General features: G+C 41.3%; 1 long non-coding RNA gene across 1 annotated transcript; it reads right to left on the bottom strand.

Annotated features, from left to right (window-relative positions):
- Positions 1-4,740: 4,740 nt before the first annotated feature.
- LOC145421510 (uncharacterized) lies at positions 4,741-11,967 on the bottom strand. The gene is made up of 2 exons (XR_013902889.1): positions 8,068-11,967; positions 4,741-7,170 (listed from the first exon to the last, which is right to left on the bottom strand). It is a non-coding gene; the product is annotated as an uncharacterized LOC145421510 (long non-coding RNA).
- Between the last annotated feature and the right edge of the window lie 2,323 nt (positions 11,968-14,290).

Here is a 14,290-nt window from a genome sequence, read left to right as displayed (position 1 = left end):
TTATTTAAGGTAAGAACTCACAAACTGACAGCTTTGAGGCATCACATTCAGTGATTCACCTTCATGCTATGCACCCATTATGTGAAGGCGGCACACACTGTGGAGGTATCTGACATCAGGACCTGTATTCCATGCCCTCAAGCCTCAGGTGCTTTTGAAGTTACATGCCTGTTAGCAGCTAACGCGCACTCGTATATATGAAACACACCAAAATATGATCTATGCAACTTTGATCTCTTCGCTGGCTGCATATATTACTGGTGTGGAATTGTGGTAAAAGCTCCTTGGAGGAAGAGAAAGCTGGAAAATTATGAATTCCCTGGCAAATTCCCAGCAGAGTGTTAAGGCTTTATTATACATGAGGCAGGGCGAAGGGTGGATTGGACTGATCGCTTTCTGCAAAAGATGCATTTTTACAGTGAGTGCAAAATGTTACAATGTTAACATTTAGATTCAGTGTAATTTAAATGACAAATGTTTTTACTAAAATGATTTATCAACAGTTTATAGAGGGAATTCAATTGTATCTTTTTAGAATTTAGACTAGTTACAATGTGCCACCTCACTATAATGTCAACAAGCTACAAGCATTGATATTTTGTCTTTTTCTATTGCATAAGTAGGGCCGCAGGGGGGCTTGCTGACAGATAAACAAACACCTAGCTGCCACACCAGGAAGCAACACTCAGTGTGTGCTGAAATCAGAATCAATACTATAAGAACAGGAAGGAAAACACAACACAGACAGACAGATCGTGTGAGACCAAGACAGAAAAGCAGCACCTTGGATTTGAGCATGCAGATAAAGGCAGAAATAGATTGCACAGTTCCAGGGGAGTCATGCTGACTCTGTGCCATTGCTGTTTTATGGAGTTTCCTTTATCTGATAGCAGCCTGGCATCCAACAAAGTATCCAGGTGAGAAAAGACAGAGCCGCCTGTTTACTCCTAACAGAAACAAGTCTAAAGCCTAAAAGCACCCTGAGTATTAGCCTGTGGGCCACACAGAACGAGTCCGTGAGTTGGTGTCTCTTTGAATCATGTTCCTGACTCAGAAGCAAGAGAAGAGCAATAATAAGTTTAACTGAATGATAATTTTATCAACGGAATTGTACAACAATTGTTAGACAACCAACACAATCTGCAACCAACACATTTAAGGAGGTGCAGCTTTTATGCTAAAGGTGAATGGCCTCTGTTGCACTTTTCACAGTTTTACCACCACTTGGTTAGTAGTGTAAGAGTGTCTGCAGACACTCTTACACTACTAACCTTTAAAAAAAAAAAGTGTATATTTATTAAACAATGTCTCATTTTTAGATACACCAGGCTTTACACTGATAACAGTAAACAAGTAGACACAGTATTGGATGCTGTCTGAATTCTGAAAGTGTGTTTGTAGCTGAGGGCAGCAGCGCTAGTGATGGTGTTACGACACAGGAGGCCCTGTGCCCTGCTTCTGCCCACAGCCTTACTCATCTGCTCTGCTAGAGATCTAAACCACACGTACACATGCACAGGAAAAACACAACATCTCTCTGAAAGAGAGAGGCAGTTCTGTAAGAAATGCTGCAAAGTAAAAGCGATGGATAATGACACGCTTAAATATTTTCATTAGCTTTATTCGGTTACTGTTAAAATAATCTCTTTTAGTTTGCAGCCTTTGTACAAGTCTCGCCCATTGAGACACTACATGATTCTCTGCTATTAAATGTGACTACACACTGTCCATCAAAGGAGTAGTAAGTTACAATTCATTAACTTTAAAAAAATGATAATATATAATTTAAAGCCATACTTCTGCACCTTTTAGTGTTTTCTCCCTTCTTTCTTTGTTTCTGTCTCTCTCAATTACAGAGTGCCCATTGGCCTATCAGCCTCAGTGAGCATAGTGGTAATAATTCAGAGTCAATCCGTGCATTGCACCGCCGCACAAACTCATTTAAATTCTGCACACAACCATTACTATATTTCTATATTTCTATCATTATCCAAATCCCCACCCACAGCTTGACTCACTTGACCCCCAAATCCTTCCCCCATGACTGTTTTTTTTGGCTCTGTCTCTCATTTGTGTATTCAGTGCACTAGTCCTTCACCTTCGGATAAATACACTTTAACCCTCTTTATCTGGCACCCAGTCCTCAGAGCGCAGGATGGCAGAAAGCTCTGATTTACTTATCTTTGGAGGGGTGTTTACAATCTATCTGAACTTTAGAATTCAGATAGAGAGCCCAGCTATGTCAGCACACATCTGTGCTATGCCATCAAGATTTTTGGATCGACACACTCACCGAATACTGCATAAACAAACAGAGAGTGACATGTATAATAAATGTGCAGCTTTTTCTATGCTTTGCAGCCCGGCAATGTGCTCTGCTGTTTTCACACCGTCCGTCAGTATATGCCGTACAACAGGGGTCCCCAATCCCAGTCCACGAGGGCCGGTGTCCTGCAGGTTTTAGATGTGTCCTTGATCCAGCACAGTTGATTTAAATGGATAAAAGACCTCCTCAAAATGTCTTGAAGTTCTCCAGAGGCCTGATAATGAACTAATCATGTGATTCAGGTGTGTTGACCCAGGGTGAGATCTAAAACCTGCAGGGACACCGGCCCTCGTGGACTGGGATGGTGGACCCCTGCCGTACAATATCATATTGAAATATTCTACACATATAGCATTAGAATCTATTCGTTTTGGTGGCTAAAATTCACAAGTTATTTTCAGCATGCTCGCTGGGCATGATGTGGATCTTGCAACTTTAAAGGTTTTGCCTGAAAAACAAACAAACAAACAAACAAACAAACAAACAAACAAACACTTTTTAAAAAAGATCCACTGCTGCTCATATTTTATTTCACCCTGGCTGATGAAAGTCGTGGATATTTATGCCTTTTTTAGCCATCACCACCTAAAGAAGTTACGGCTAAGTTGTTAGGAAATAATGTCCATCACATAGAATCACTAGCAGACACTGAGGAGTATCAGTGCTGCCTTGTGCCTAACTATCATTCCTTTTTTAGGTCATTTTTCAGTTGACATGCAATCCTGAAGAACCATCTGACTCTTTCACTGTCAGGGCTCTGTGTGCGGGCAGGTGGAAATGTGGATCCAAATGCAGGACTCCGAGACGAAATGTAACTGAAAACCACAGCTTTTATTGCCCGCACCGCACCGCACCAAACCAAACCAAACCATGAAACCAAGAAGGAACACACAGGCAGGATCTGAGGGTACAAAGCAACACTGGGTTGAGGACAATACAGGGCTAATATACACAGGGTGGTAATCAGGGAATGGGTAACAGAAGGGAGACACAGCTGGGGGAGATCAGGGCTAACGAGACGGGGGAGCTAAGCTGCACACACTAACATAAGACAAAGGCTTTCACAATAAGACAGGAAACCACTAAACAAAGATGCAGACACGACACTGAGAGACAGACTAGACACTGAACAGAAACTGCAATACACATGAGAACCCAAAACCTAAGAACTGATCCCTCACCAAGAATAACAGAAACAGATCTATAATGATAATAATAATAAACAAAAGCACCAGAACATCAGAAAACAATCCATAATGCAAAAATAAACCAAAATATAAGAAACTCAAAATGCTGGGTCAACACTGACCCAGAACCGTAACATTCACAGCTCTAGGCTCGACTACTTTACACAGAATTTGGGGGTTTCTGTATTGCTCAAGGACATTCAGGAGATGCAGTCTAGCGAAGCCAGGGATTAAACAACCTTCTGATTATTGAACAACTTGCTCTAAACCTTCAGCTTAGTTCAGCATTAATTCTCCTAATGTTTTGGCAAGAAAAAATCTGCTTCTGCGTGTATAAACAATTGAAGATGACCACCCACACCCAGCTAGAGCATATTTTATTGCTATACAACATACAATATTGAGGTGAAACCTGTGAATCAACAGATTTACAAACTACTTTAATTATTGGATTCAAGGCAGTTTAGTGCTTGTGTAGAAACTGTGGTGAACAACTTGACTGAGGAGGACGCTGAGTGGATGAGCATATACAGGTCAGACTTTGGGAAGTACCCCTCATGAAACCTCTCTGAAACCAAATATAGGTCATTCATTTATTATTTAACATTTATTATTATTATTATTATTATTATCATTATTATTATTATTATTATTCATCAGGTTGTGCAGCTATTTTAAAGCAGGCCCTTCTCGAAAATTGTAAAACAAATAGAAATGTGTTGAGTCTATTGTGCGCTCTCAGTCAGCTGCACTAGTGTGTGTGGTACTTCACTGATCCACTTCTGCACCTGGAGAAAATGAATGTCCTTCCTCTTTGTCCTTTTTGTCTTCTGCTTTCATTAGAATTTCCTACTAAACAATGTCTGAATAGTTTAATTATTGTAGAAAAAAAAAATTAAGAAGAACATGACTATTGTTTTAATCTTTGTGACATGATGAAATATGATGATAGGGTTTTAATTTAATAGACCTACATGATTTTTGAAATACCAATTCTGGTTTTAGTGTCATTGCAGTTACCAGAGAAATCATATGACTTCCTATGTGGGAACAGCCTGCCCAAGAAGTCTGTGCATCAGTTTTAATGAAGGTAATATTCCAAAAGTAATTGATATGTTAGTTAGTTAGGTTCATTTGGATATGCCTTGCAAACCAAGTTCACCAGTTTTTGTCATGGCTGTGGCAGCAGTCGTGTGGTCTAAAGAAGGACCCAAGACTCAGACCAAGGCAGTGATGCGAGTGAGTTTTATTTACAGTGAATGATGAGAAACAGAAGCGGGGATGGCGAGAACGTAACTTAGAAATACACAAAATTGAGAAAACTAGAAACCAAACCTGAAACCACAGTATACGGGGAAAAAGACAGACTGAGGATGTTGGGCAGAGAGACACGGAGATACACAGATGAACCGACGACGAGCAGAGGTAGACACACACTATAAATACACAAGGTAATCAGGAATAGACACATAGGAGGGACGCACAGCTGAACCTAACTAGACACGAGAGACACAGACCTTCAAAGTAAAACAGGAAATTCACAAACACAAACTCAGAGACATGAACAGAGCACTGGGTGAGGACACAGGTAGGTATAGAAAACATTAAATACAAAACCCTAAAAACAAGAATTAACCTGAAACATAAAACGCTGGGTCTAACGACGCAGAACGATGACAGTATTAGCTGATAACTTAGCACTCTATCCTCTAGTCCAAACACTGTCTTGTCTTGTTCTAAAAAAACAAAACATGACAGCAACAGCTAAAATGCTAAAACCAATGCTACAAAAAGGCATAGTCCACAACTGTATAATATAGTCCAGAACATGACATCTTTTATGTAAGTTTTTGACTGGTATGCTACATTTAAGCTCATGGAAAATAGTAAAAACTAAGAAAAGGGGTAATTTTTATTATTATTATTATTATTATTATTATTATTATTATTATTATAGAGTTCGTCCGCTAGTCGAACCTCGGATACAGGAGGAACAATGCGGTTTTCGTCCTGGTCGCGGAACACTGGACCAGCTCTTTATCCTCTCCAGGATACTTGAGGGTGCATGGGAGTTTGCCCAACCAGTCTACATGTGTTTTGTGGACTTGGAGAAGGCATTCGACCGTGTCCCTCGGGGTGTCCTGTGGGAGGTGTTGCGGGAATATGGGGTGTCTGGCCCATTGCTACGGGCCATTCGATCCCTATACAACCGTTGCAAGAGCTTGGTTCGCATTGCCGGCAAAAAGTCGGACTCGTTCCCGGTGGGTGATGGGCTCCGCCAGGGCTGCCCTTTGTCTCCGGTTCTGTTCATAATTTTTATGGACAGGATTTCTAGGCGCAGCCAAGTGGCGGAGGGCTTTCGCTTTGGTGGCCTCAGAATTTCATCTCTGATTTTTTCAGATGATGTGGTTCTGTTGGCTTCATCGGGTGAGGGCCTCCAGCTCGCACTGGAACGGTTCGCAGCCGAGTGTGAAGCAGCGGGAATGTGGATCAGCACCTCCAAATCTGAGGCCATGGTTCTCAGCCGGAAAAGGGTGGAGTGCCCACTTCGGGTGGGGGATGAGTTCCTGCCCCAAGTGGAGGAGTTCAAGTATCTCGGGGTCTTGTTCGCGAGTGATGGGAGAAGGGAGCCGGAGATCGACAGACGGATTGGGGCTGCAGCTGCAGTAATGCAGACGCTGCACCGGTCCGTCGTGGTGAAGAGGGAGCTGAGTGTAAAAGCGAAACTCTCAATTTACCGGTCGATCTACGTCCCTACCCTCACCTATGGCCACGAGTTGTAGGTAGTGACCGAAAGAACGAGATCGCGGATACAAGCGGCAGAAATGAGCTTCCTCCGAAGGGTGGCTGGCCTCTCCCTTAGAGATAGGGTGAGAAGTTCGGCCATCCGGGAGGGGCTCAGAGTAGAGCAGCTGCTGCTCCACATCGAAAGGAGCCAGCTGAGGTGGTTCGGGCATCTGACAAGGATGCCCCCTGGGCGCCTCCTGGGTGAGGTGTTCCAGGCATGTCCCACCGGGAGGAGGCCCCGGGGCAGACCCAGGACACGCTGGAGAGATTATATCTCTCGGCTGGCCTGGGAATGCCTTGGTGTTCCCCCGGATAAGCTCGAGGAGGTGGCTGGGGAGAGGGAGGTCTGGGCCTCTTTGCTTAGGCTGCTGCCCCCGCGACCCGGCCCCGGATAAAGCGGATGACGATGGATGGATGGATTATTATTATTATTATTATTATTATTATTATTATTATTATTATTATTCCTCGATTACTTTTTACAACTTACTTTCATCAGATAGCTTTTCTTAACTGACTTGAATAATTTTTTGTAATTATTCCATTTGCGCTCATGACATTCCAATCATGACACAGAGCTTGTGTGTTTAAGGCCATTGGAAGTTGAGCATGTTGTGAAAAAATCTTATTCAGATCCAAAGTTGTTGTGTAAAAAACAAACAAACAAACAAACAAACAAACAAAAAAAATGCAGACATCAAATGAAGATGAGCTGGTCCTGATGTTTCTAAACAAGATGAGGAAGAAAGGGAGATTCTGGGTTCATGCAATTCTTAGGAGAAGGCAGCAGCACGGAGAATTTCATGGTTTGCCCCAGACTCCACATATTTCAGTTAGCAGGCTAGTTTGAGCTCTTGTTCTGGACCACATCTGAGGAGACAGAGAAATAATTTAATAGAGACAATTAACCCTGGAGGATCATCTAGCTGTCCATCGGAGTTTATGTGGTATTATTTTGCTATTTGTCTATTCAGGACAGATGCACGTTTTGAGCTACTGGGCAGTTGTTACCAAATGCAGTGATCTGATTGGTGAGCTCTGTTTATTCGAATCAGAAAAATCTGAGAAATCGAGATTGGTTTTAAAAAATAAATGGCTGCAAAATTAAGCCGTCTGTGTGGACAGCCGCATTAAGAATAGGCGAGTCAGAAAAACATTTTTAACAGATTAAATATTTATACACAGGTTGTCTTAGGTCACAGGTGTTGAACTCCAGGCCTCGAGGGCCGGTGTCCTGCAGGTTTTAGATGTGTCCTTGATCCAACACAGCTGATTTAAACGGCTAAATGACCTCCTCAACATGTCTTGCAGTTCTCCAGAGGCCTGGTAATGAACTCTTTTGATTCAGGTGTGATGACCCAGGGTGAGATCTAAAACCTGCAGGGACACCGGCCCTCGAGGCCTGGAGTTCGACACCCCTGTCTTAGGTTGTATTTTTTCAACAACAAAAAAAGTACTACCATACAGAACATAAATATCTCATAGTGCAACACGCTTAATATCTTTTTATTTCTGCTCAATCACTCACTATTTAGATATAAGGAGCTATGCTAATTTCAGTACATCACAGGTGTCCATCTGCAGAGGTAAAAGTGAGTGAAGGAATTGGAGCATGCTGCTGCTGCCCACCATCTCTTCCCATTCTCTCACTTTTCGCTCATCCTGCTAATATTCCCACACTTTTGTCTTTCTCTTCTACCCCATAGTTGTAATCTTTCACACAGCTTCCTGGAAATGTAGCTCAGATTATCCAGAGGCTGTGTTTACCCTAAGTTTCGGGCTCTTGATGCAGGTAGGTGGGGGAGAGAAGAATCTCCCGACCACAGGTTCACCGGAGGTTCTTGTGGCTTCGCTGCGTGTCGTCCTGCAGTGCACAGTTGGTCCTGACCTACAGAATAGAAAACATCAATAATAGTAAAGGATAGTTTACCCATATAGAGGATGTGAAGTTATATCATTTGTGGAAACAGTGAGTGTATAAAGCAAGATCTATTATAGTTTTTGGTTAGCACTGCTTCAGTAAATGGCAAATGCAGGCACAAAGCATACAATTCAGCATTTTTTAACAAACTAAGTTTCTTAGCAGTATTTTCCGAGGTACTATAAGGAGAAGTTGTGGGAATGAATTCTTTCATTCTTTATCCTCAAACACTCATCCCTGTGGTTACATAAAGCGTCATAACCAGCACCACACTTCCCTCTTCTTTGTGGCTACGGGGTTGCCAGGCAACTCCGAGAACATCTGCCTGACTGCATCCTTGCAACCTTTTGTGGCTCACATACACACACAGTCACACAGCACAGGTTTTTGGGTTTTTTTTTTCTTATCTGTAAGGGCCTCTGCCTCAGAAGTAGATGAGGATGCTCGAGACTATTATCTGTGTGTATCCAAGTTGATAACGCTGCCAAAAGGAGAAGTCTGAAATGAGAACAGAAACTTTACTACTGGACACCAGATGACAGAGCAAAGTTTCCCAACCAACTTCCTGGACACAGCACAGCCAAAGGAACTTGGCCCCATACTGAGGCTGGGTCTCCGTCTGGTCCCTTTTTGAAGTGTTGTCTCTTTGTGTCCTTAACTCTGCCAACATTTTTGTATGCAGTTACTGATTAAAGTTAACTTCTGGCCTGACATACAATGTTTCTGTTTCAGGTTCCGTAGAAGAAGTATATATAGATTGTGATTTTTAATCCCTAACTTGTGCCAATCTTCAACAACCCTAAATTCTTCAAGGCAAAGCCTATCTGGCTTGCAGATGACCACATCTTTGAAGCTCCATGCTTACAATTAAATACTAAGAGCACCGAGAATCTAGGTTATTTACATTATATTTAAGTACATCAAAGTGGATATACTGTATAAAGTGACCTGTGAAATCTGTTATTAACAAGAACATATAGTGTAGCTGAGGCAGGACTGGTACCGATATATGACTTCCCAAACCTTCATTTTGTGCAGCCATTTAGTCCTTGTTTTGTTGTGTTTGTGATATTCTAGGGAAGTTGCAGAGTGTCATTTAGTAGACAAATTATGTAACATCTACACTCATAACATGTTTGGAGGGTGTTTCTCCTTGTTCTTTACTTTTTAAATTTTCATTTATCTGCTATCGTTTATAAATACTGCAATCACTATATTAGGAAATTGCTAATATCGGCCAATATATTGGTCGAGCTTTCGACAGGACACTCAGATAAGTATTTAAGAGCTACAATATATCTTCATTATGTTATTTTATTGTTTTTTCATGACAAAAATCTTATATTGGTATATCTCAGTGATACAAACATATGAACACACAAACATAAACTGTAGTTATATGTTTATATATGTTACATATATATATGATGAAATGGATGTGCTGGGTCTTTGTGCTGATTTAACAGAAAGGATTTCTTTCTGCCTACTTACAGTTTACCCCTTTTTAAAATTGTTGCACAAAATATAGATCCAAGAGGGCTTTGATATTTTCCAGCTCTAAAGGTGCAGAAAGTGCAATATGGGTCAATATCAGTCTAGATATTGCAGGGCCTTTGCAATCCCACAGGTGCATAGTTGGGAATACCAAAATGAAGACAGTGTAAATACAGAGAGAGAGGAAGTGAAGAGAGACGAGAGATGCGCATGGTTTTTGTGTATGTATGAATGCGAGAGTGAAAAGAATGGATGCACAAGATAGAGAGATACAGGAGGGAAATGTAACAATGCAGCGGACTCACCCACTGTGGCAAGACAGAGAGAGAAATCCCCAAACAGATTTGCCAGCTTTGACAGCCCCTGGGTATAACGTCCTCTTGTTCCACTGTCTGGAAAGCTGCTCTCTGCCCAGACATACAGAATCTAGCTGCCTGTAGTATATGTCTTATGAATAAATAATATATCTATTTAATTAATAGTTGTTTTTTTTTTATCCCTTTGGCATTTAATTGCTGGCAATCACAATTCAAGTGAGAATTAACACGAGACATATAGAATAGGTAGCTGGGGAAGATTTTTTATTTAAGCTTGTTATAGCAGCTTCCAGCTCATCACCGAACATTCTCCTGACACAATGCTGAACGGAATCTCTAGAAAAGCCCAATCCTCCCAGCTTTTTCCATAACCGCTCTCACAGCTAAGGAAGAGTGGAAATTCCCAAAACAAGACGGGGGCTTTTCAGAGGAAATGGAATTGAACAAGTTGTCTATGGCTTTTCTGTTTCATTCTAGCAATCCTATAATATAGCATAAATATAGGATTTATTCAAAGAACAGGGTTTACAACAGGTAAAAATATATCTGAATGTCAACGATCGAGGACACAACTGCAAGTGTTGAAATGGTATCTACTGCCACAGAAGGTTGCGTGTAGTGAGGACAAACCAAAGAGCGAGGGGGAGTCACAACCAGCCTAAATGTGTTTTTAATCTACTTAGTCAGATGGCCAGATGACAATGACATTACCTTATCAGCTTTGTGTACGTGTGCATGCTCAAACAAGTGCTTGTGCTGGGGGACCTTAATGGATTTCTTCCACGACTCAGATAAGCCATATGTGAACTGCAAAATGCTTTCACTGCAGATTTCTATTCAGATTAAAAAGCAAATTGAATATATCGTAGTTTCAGCAAGAAGTAACCTAAAGCTCAACACTTAGTTTGCAGTACACTGGGAACTTGAATGGATATCCTGGCTTTTGCATGGGCTAAGGACCTCTAAGCATTGGTAGTGGAACTCTGTGGGCTGCAGAACGAGGCCTTGGTGTGAGGCTGAATCTGGGTGGGTTGGAGGCCTTTCTGCCTTGTTCTGACAGATACAATGTCTGGGACTGAAAAGGAAAGCTAATGTGGAAGTGCTTGCAGAGGACATGCCTATGAAAAAAACATTTTCTTTGCTTTGACTTCAGTAAACATTGAAGTTTCAGTTGTGAGTTTCAAGTCTTACTGAATAAAATAAAATGAAATCATGATCACCTACAAAAAGGAGAATAAAACAGGTTTTGCCTTTTGATTGACAAGTTACCTGTTAGCAATTGTCATCACTTTCTCAGTCAGATCTGCCCCTTGCACGTCATATTTGGTTAGAAAACACAGAGATGGAGGCTTCGCAACAGAACTTGCCCATCATTTACATACACTGATCAGGCATGATATCACGAGCACCTGTCTAATATGGTATGATAATGACCCATCGATGCATGGATGCCACTAGACTCCTGAAGGTGTGCTGTAGTACTGAGATGTTTGTAACATATTCCTAAGTCCTTTAAGTTGTGAAGTGGGGTCTCCATGGATCCCACAGAAGCATGGAGTGGAATTTGGAGGCCAAGTCAACACCTTAAACCATTCCTAAACCATTCTTGCTCTGTGGCACAGCACATTATACTGCTCAAAGATACCGCAGCCATCAGGGAATATCGTTTCCATGAAAAGGTGTACATGTACATACATCGCCTTCTTACTGGAACTAGAAAATTTGACCCTATTACTCCGGCTCTTGTTGATCTACACGGGTTACCAATCAAATATCGCATTGAGTTTAAAATCTTGCTACTCACTTTTAAAATCTTGAATAACATTGCGCCCAGCTACCTCACTGACCTCCTCAATCTGTACACTCCTTGTCGTGCATTAAGATCATCAGGTCAATTACTCCTGGCCCAACCTAAGTTTAAACCGAAGACCAGAGTCGATTGTGCCTTAGCTTCAGCTGCACCCAACCTTTGGAATAGCCTCCCTGCTTCTATTTGAGCCTTGGACTCTATCCAATCCTTTAAATCAAGATTGAAAGCATATCTATTTAACTTGGCTTTCCTGACCAGTTAACACCCTTTTAAATCTTTTAAATTTTTAACTTTTAAATATTTTATAAAATTTTATTAAATGTATTATTTATTATTGATTTTACTACTGTTTTTGTTTTCTTAGCAGATTTTGTATTTATCTAACTCTTCTGGTCTGTTAGTGCCTCTATCCTGTCTGTGCTAGTGCCCGATTTGTACTCTGTTATTGACTTATGCTGACTCTCCATATTACTGTGAAGCACTTTGGTGTGCCTTTGGGTTTTTAAATGTGCTATATAAATAAAACTGTATTGTATTGTATGTTCTGCAACAATGCTAAGGTTGGTCGTACATGTGAAAGTAACATCCACATGGATGGCAAGATGCAATGTTTCCGAGCACAATATTGTCCAAAGTATCACACTGCCTCCATAGTGCATCCTGGCGCCAGGCCTTCCCCAGGTAAGTGACACGACTCATCAGACCAGGTCATCTCCTTACATTGCCCCATATTCCAGTTCTGTTGCTGACGTCTCCATCGTTGGAGCTTTTTGGCAGTGGACATGGGTCAGCATGGGTGTCTTGACCGGTCTGCAGTTGTATAGCCCCACACACAACAAACTTTGATGCACTGTTTATTCTGACATCTTCCTATCAGAACCAAAATGAACTTTGGCAATTTGAGCGACAGCAGCTCGTCTGTTGAATCGGACCACACGGACCAGGCTTCACTCCCCACATGTATGAATGATCCTTGATTGCCCATGACTCTGAGTATTAATTAGACTGTGGTATGTATCAATATACTTCTGCACAGGGTTTCCCATTAGAACTCTGTGTGACAATAAGATGATCAGTGTTATTTATGTCACCTGTCAGTGACAGTGATGTTACATTGTGGATTTGTTTATCTATAAGGATTTCATTACTAGGCTAATGATTGAGCCATGTTACACATTTCTATTAAAAGACAGGCAGAGCAAAGTTTAGCATACAGGTGTTTCTGGCCGACCTTTGCCCCAACTGCTTCTGTTTTGCTCTCTTTGATCAATTAAAAATCCATGTTAAGGATTCTGCTGTGGGTGCGGCACACCTCAGCTTCAGAACAAAGACCCTGCCCACACCCCCTCTTTCTCTCTGCGAGTCTGTCTCTCTCTATCTCTCCTTCCATATCTCTGGAGACCTCTTAAAAAGGTAATGGATTTAGATTGAAGTCGCCTAATACGAGCCAGTAACACACATGTGCATGGTTGGTGGGGTTAATCGCAATGACAGAAGCGTGGCCTTGCTGTCATAGTAAGCTGTCTGATAAAGTGGAAAATCCTCTTAAAATAAGAAAATGAGGGGAAATAATATGGGCTTGAGCCAATGACTAACATTCTGTAATTAGGAGTTGGATGCTCTACTTAGAGGATTCTCCGGCTCTCTGTCAACAAAGCAGCTGTTTTCACTCCCGAACGGGGGCTGGATATTTGATAACTCATACGAATTTGAATCATGGCAAGTGGCGTCCAGTGCCATTTTTCACACAGGATACACCAAGTTACATTGCTTTATCATTTCAACCACTCAAACATGCAGTAAGTCGGATATGGTAAATTAAATGTAGCACGATCCCTGCACAGAATAATGAAAAAAATGCAAAGGAACACATGGAGAATTAACAAATTTATCTAAAATTCAATTAGCAACTTCAATTCAGGAAAATATATATATTATAGTGTACACAATAAGAAATTCAAAATAAAGTAGTGTTTGACATTTTTCTGGCTTGGTAATAACTCACGTGTTGTCAGAGCTTGAGGAAGTATAACCACCAAGAGCCAATTTAACACAATGCCACTTGTTTCTGGTTATAGCACATTTTTTACAATAAATGACCAGTACAGGAAGCGAAAGCACGCTGCTAAATTTCAAAGGAAATTGCTCGCAGTCTTTGAAACATCACCTCTGCTCAGCTTTTGACGGTGTGCTTTCATCAACTTAGAAAGCTGAGATCATTTCCTAACTTGCTTCTCTCCCCATCAGACTTTAACCCATGCGGCCTCAGCTCGACGCTCCAGGCTATAACTTTCATGAATTATTTAAAAAAACAGTAGGATTGCCATTAAAATTAATATTCAGACATTTTTTTCACTTCTATTATCTACATGAATTAGCTGTCTCCCTCTGCTGCTCCCTGCTATCTGTTATTTTGGTCATGATTTGTATTCCTGTGGCATTAGCTTG

This window comes from Astatotilapia calliptera, chromosome 17 (genome assembly GCF_964374335.1).
Source record: "Astatotilapia calliptera chromosome 17, fAstCal68.1, whole genome shotgun sequence".
NCBI lineage: Eukaryota > Metazoa > Chordata > Actinopteri > Cichliformes > Cichlidae > Astatotilapia > Astatotilapia calliptera.
Note: the sequence above shows the minus strand (reverse complement) of the source record. Positions and strands in the feature narration are given on the sequence as shown.